The sequence below is a fragment of the Cupressus sempervirens genome, chromosome 1 (genome assembly GCF_028749045.1).
Source record: "Cupressus sempervirens isolate cs-2001-9-10 chromosome 1, ASM2874904v1, whole genome shotgun sequence".
NCBI lineage: Eukaryota > Viridiplantae > Streptophyta > Pinopsida > Cupressales > Cupressaceae > Cupressus > Cupressus sempervirens.
This window is the reverse complement of record NC_143118.1, coordinates 296,203,806-296,209,805: the sequence shown is the minus strand read 5'-3', so window position 1 is coordinate 296,209,805 and position 6,000 is coordinate 296,203,806. Positions and strand designations below refer to the sequence as shown.

Genomic DNA, 6,000 nt, shown 5'->3' with positions numbered 1-6,000 from the left:
AAAAGCTGATTGACCAGTATCATTTCATCAGCTGTGGCAATGTCCAAATCTGACTTAGGAATAACAATTTCCTTGTCCAAATCAATGTCTTCATCAATTTCCTTACCAGTAAGCAAAAATTTTATAGGAGTCCTTGGTTTTACTTCTGAGCTTACTTCCTTAGACTTAGAAATGGAAATAATTGTAGAAATAGTTGGACTTGCAGTAAAAACTTGAATGGGTCCAACTAAAGGAAAATTGAAAGAAGTACTAACTATGTCCAAAACTGATGTGCTACCCAAGAATGAAGTAACAATAGGTGGAGCACAAACTAGAGTACTTACAATAGATGAACCGACTGGAACTAAAGGTGCTATCAAAGTTGTAGTAGACAAAACTGTAGAACATAATGGGGCACTTACTGTACATGCTACAGAAGAAGTTGACAAAATTGTAGAACTGGATGCAGAATACACTATTGAAGTAGATGACTCGAGAGCTAATGAAGAGGGTTGCAGCTTGGTAGATGAAATGGTAGACACTTCCATTGTAGATACTTGGAGCTGTGAGGTAGCAATTAATGGTTGCAATCATATTTGATGAAGCTATCTCCAACCCTAATGATGTAGCAGTTTTCGGTGGAGAATGAGGAAGAGAGGCAATGAATTGTGCTACAATTCTTACTAGATCACTTTCTTCATCTTCTTCATTATCTTCATCTTCAACTTCTTCTTCTTTCTCTTCATCATCCTTCATCAATTCTTGACATTCCTTAGCATCAATGGTAACACATGGAGTGTTATCTTCTTCATCATCATCACTATCATCATCATCATCCTTGATTTCCATTGGGTCTTCACTGGGCTTGTGCAGATGATATATGTTCTTCCACATGTTTGTTGCATCTATAATAACATGCTCAATGTCTTTGATCAAAATTAAACATGTATGGAATCTAATCAACATTTTACCTTTATTGTTTTTCATTGTTGTCTTTACTTCTGCATCTGTGAGATTAGGCAACAACTTCCTCAAAGATTGTTCATATATGTCTTTGATTCCCACCTTGGCTACAATCTTGCCAACAATTCTTTTGAGATTTATGGAGCAATCTGATTCGGGGAATATTTTCATTTTTCCATTTTATTGAGCACCAACTCCTCAATCTGCATCTTTTCAGTATCTATCCTTGTTTCAAACTTTAATGCTTTGAAGTTTGTGATGCCCGCTCCTTCTTCCATCTATTTCAACCTTTCTTGGAAGGTAAGTGGGGGCTTGTTGAGCACAACTTCAGTCTCACCTTTCTTCTTTGATCTTCTTGTGAATACAGCTGTGGAGGCCTTTGGTAGCTTGGTAATGATTACCCTACCCTTCTTCTTTAATGGCTCTACCTCCTTCTCAGATTCCTATTCTTCTTCTTCTTCTTCTACATCTTCTTCATCCTTTCCTTTTCCTTTAGTAAGCATAAGAGGGCCACTAGCAATTTTCATCTTGGCTATCTTCCTCTTGCCTTTGCTAATTTCCTAGGGCAACTTGATTTCAAGCTCAATTCTAGCTCTAGCCTCATCATATGTACCAAAAATTGGTAGCTTTGGATCTATAGGTTCTTTCACTAGGCCTTCTATGATATCTCTAGTTTCATCAATATTAACCTCATAAGGAAGAGGTTTCAACCATGCAACTCGGGGCCTAACTGACTGAATATACACTCTATCACAGTCAACCATAAAACATACATCATCTTTGTAATCCTCAACAATTTGGGAGGAATCCTGAACCTATTATTCATCTTCTCCTTGAAATCTTCAAAGTAGTTGTCCATAATGCTATCAAAATTTGTACCCATTTCTGTAATAAATTCATTAATCTGATATAGAATTGGAACATCTTTTCTCCATACTACTATACCTTTTGATGGGAAAAAATTTTGAACATAGAAGAAAAAGGATGTCAACAAAGAACCAAATTTGCAAGGGTCGTTCTTTGATGTCCAGATACTATCCATGTTTTTATTCAGCTGTTTCAATAATAATTCTAACAGATCAAATTCCATATTTTTCTTCACAACTTTGAATGCCAAATCTACTGCCTCACACGGCACACTGTTCAGGTGATTGGAACTATAGATCTTATGATCAATAACATGAATACCAAACCTCAATTCAATGTTAGAAACACTATTAATCTTCAAACCTCTACCATCCCACTCGGCTAGGGTTTTCTTTTGAAGTTCATCCTGACCTAGGGTTTTGGTAGTTTTGGCTTTGCTCAGCATGGGGAGACCCGTAATCTTATGAATCATTTTCTTGGTGATTAACACTGGCTACTCTAACCACAATTGTCCATTATGCACATGACTAAGAATGTACCTAATCCACTTAATCTAAAAGCTCCTTGGCATGTGTGTGATATGGGTTAATCCTTTGGTTTCTAAGTGCTTATGCTCGGATTTCAACGAACCATCAACACACATCTCTTCTAAGGCACTATCCATCTCTAGGGTTCCAATCTCTTGAATAGAACACTTATAATGAGTGTAAATGTCGTTAATTAGAAGTACCTTGGCTGGAATTTGGGATTGAGCTCCATTTGGGTCCAGTGACTCCACAACTATTGGTACAAGCTTGAAGTTTGACACTTTCCACTCCACACCTTTAACCAACATCTCAAATCCTCTTTTCACCTTGCTATTGCTACTGCTTTTGGATGCCATGGTTGCTCGGTCAATGAGAGAAAAAAATAAAATTCGAACAAATTCTTCACTCTAAATTCGTTCAAAATTGCCTGGATGCGTCTGGAAATTGCTTTGCACTGTGAATTCTGAAGTCAAGGTGAAAAATGAAGTCGAATTCTGCCCTTTTTGATGAAAATTTGCCATTAATGCTAGGTACCATAATGACATAGTGCATGACAGATTGTCATCCACTCACTAGCTCAGTAGAAACTTGTGACTCGACAATCAAACAAAACTTTCATTACTCCTGACCTAGCTCGGTTAAGTCTGTGACTAACCTTACTCGGTATGACCTGATTTCATGTGATCCTTCTATATCTGAAATACTAATTTGGATCTTCTACTTTCTTTCATTTGGAATTACTCGAGATATGACTTGATGATATAGTTCTAGTTCCTCCTTCATGAATCTAATTGGAAATGGTGGAGTCACCCACTTCTTGAGTGAAATGACCATCATTTGAACTGTTTTGCTCAGTAGATTTGGGAATCCACTACTATCTCATCTGCTTCCTAATGTTATCAACTTTAGCTTTCTTTTCATCTTCAACTCTTCCTATATTCATATAGTTCTTTTCTATATGACCAAGTTTAGTGCATGTATAACATCTTATTGTTGTATCCCTCTTTCTCAAGTGATGCCTTGTACAGTCTATGCCAATGTGTCGATATTCTCTACAATAGTGACATCTACACCAAGTATTTTAGTCCCATCCAAATATTACTTTTACAAGTTGTTCAGATGGATTGAATGGTTTGGGTCTGCATTCGGTTGCCTTGTGACCTTGTTTCTTGCATTTATGACATTTACCTTCAAATTTTGGTTTCTCCTTGCATTCATTAGCTTCATGACCATGTTTATTGCAATTGTAGCATTTTCCATTGAATTTTGACTTTCCATTGCTCCAACATTTGTTTGATGTATGACCACACCTTGCTTGGAAGATTCACCTTCTTCTTTGTATCCAAGTCTTTCTTTACCTTTTTGCCTATGAAGATTCTGCTCACTTTCTTAATTCAATTGATCCATGTCTGCTTGGGATTTCATCATCCTTTTATTGAGTTTCTTTTCAAAAATTAGATCAGCTTTCAATCTTTCATTGATCTATCTTTCAGTGATTAAATCATTCCTTAAGCTTTCATTTTCAGATCTCAAATTCATGATTTCCTCATTTGCATTTGAGAGCTAATTGATAAGACTTTCTTGCTGAAGGGATTGATTTTGATTTGCATTGTTCCGTGCCTCCAAGTCTTCACTTCCCTTATTCCTTTGTTCCAAGATTTCACACATTCTTATTGACTGAACTTCTTGTTCTCTTTTCAATTTTCTTACCTCTTCTTGTAGGGAGAGATTATTTTCTAAGAGTTCTTTAATTGCCTCATTTGCTTCATCTGAATTGCTTGAAGGGAAAAAGTCTTCAATCTTTTCTTCAACATACTGATGGTCATTCATTTGTTTTGCAAGTTCCTTCCTTCTTTTCAGGGATTGGGAAAGATGCTCTTTTGCTTCCTTGAGTTGAGCTATGGCCATCTCTAGATCTAGCTTTTCATTATCAATAGCTTTGTCAAGTTTGAATATCTCCATTGTCCTTGATCTTTTCTCAAGCTGTCAAACTTTATCCCGAGAACTAAAAAACTCTAATACCAATTGTTGGAAATAATCAAGACTAGCTAGGTTACTGAGAGGGGAGGGGTGAATTAGTAACCTTAAAAAGTTTAAATCAAGTCAGCACTTAACAATATAAATCATTCACCATTCATTCATCTAATCTACTACATGCATGAGAAAAGATAAGAATTCATAACACATGAACATAGTACTTTGGTGACTCAGAAACCTTCCAAATAGAAAGTAAAACTGGGGTGGGGATGATACCCACAAAACTTCACTACTGTAGTATAAAGTTGACCTCTTAGGGCTTACAGTGAAAATTTCTGATGATCTTCCCTATTAAGAGAAATTTGGATTGCTAGATCCACCTTGTTAGAGGTTTTACAAACATACAATGAAGTATGCACTCTGTTAGGAGATTTATACAAAGACTATTAAGTCTACCCTGTTAAAGGATTTGGAAAACTGATTCACTTGTCAGGATGAAATAGTAGATCTGGCTTGCAACTTGATTGTTGATTAGATCCTTGAAGTACAGATCACCTCTTGTGATTGATATGTCTTTACTGCTCCTTGTAGACCTTGTTGAATACTCTGCTCTGTTGTTGATTCACATTCACTCTTCTCAAGAAATTACCTATCCATTCCTTAATATTCTCATCCATACATTGCAAATGATACCATACATTACATATATACCATTCCAATATTTACAATTACAAGGTTGGCTAAAACACAAGTAAACAAAATATTATTGAGTCAGCCAATCAGTAGAAAACTCGGGTTCTTCAAGCTGACTTGGTGAACTTCTGATACTCGGTGTCCACTACATTACTCGACATCGTCATGCACTTGGTAGAAGTAGAAGCTTAGTCCATACTAGTCACACAACGTAGCTTGGAACTCGGTAATCATTGGAAACTCGATAGATATAGAGTTACTCGGTAGATACTGAATCCTTTGTTTACCTTGTTGTCAATCGGTAAACACTACACATCCATCACTCAATAACCACTGACTTCACATCACACAAAATGATGACTCGATAGACATTGAGAAGCTCGATGACCACTATCTACTCAGTGAACACTGTAAGCTCGATAGACACTGCTGAACTGCACACTCACTCAGTAGCTTCAGGAATGCTCGGTGTGAACTGCTTAACTGATGAACTTACTAGATAACCATTGAATGCTCGGTATACACTATAGACTAAGTGATGAATTTGGTAACCATACATGATTGAATAAGTGTTGTCACTAATGAAAAATACAACATAAAGCCAACAATATAAAGACTCAAGAGTGGGAGGTTGTCATTTTTCAGTGCTATATATTCCTAACACATGCAGATTCATACACAAGAATCATGATTATGAATAAAGAGACCTGATACAACTATTTCAATGACCATGTTGATCTCAAGCTTATGTTCCTCGCACTCAGAAAGAAACCAAGGTGAAATGAAATCTTTGTGAAATCAAGATTAAGGTTGATGATGGAAAATGAGACTAGCATCCATGAGATTAGTTGTTTCTAGTATGTGAAATGTTTGATAGAATTTCATGATCGAGAAGGAAAAAATTCTAGAAATGTCTTCAAGATGCCATGTGGAATGAGGAAAATAACATATATCAAGATGTGACAAGGAAATATCACCAGTAAAGTGGGAGATA

At 36.4% G+C, this 6,000-nt stretch overlaps 1 pseudogene across 1 annotated transcript in view; it reads left to right on the top strand.

Moving 5' to 3' along the window:
• The first annotated feature begins 255 nt into the window (after nt 1-255).
• LOC149577283 (V-type proton ATPase subunit B 2-like) overlaps nt 256-6,000 on the top strand; it is a 64,766-nt pseudogene continuing 59,021 nt past the window's right edge. The window contains exon 1 of the transcript XR_016355122.1: nt 256-490. The product of XR_016355122.1 is annotated as a V-type proton ATPase subunit B 2-like (transcript). The remainder of the gene's footprint in view (nt 491-6,000) is intronic.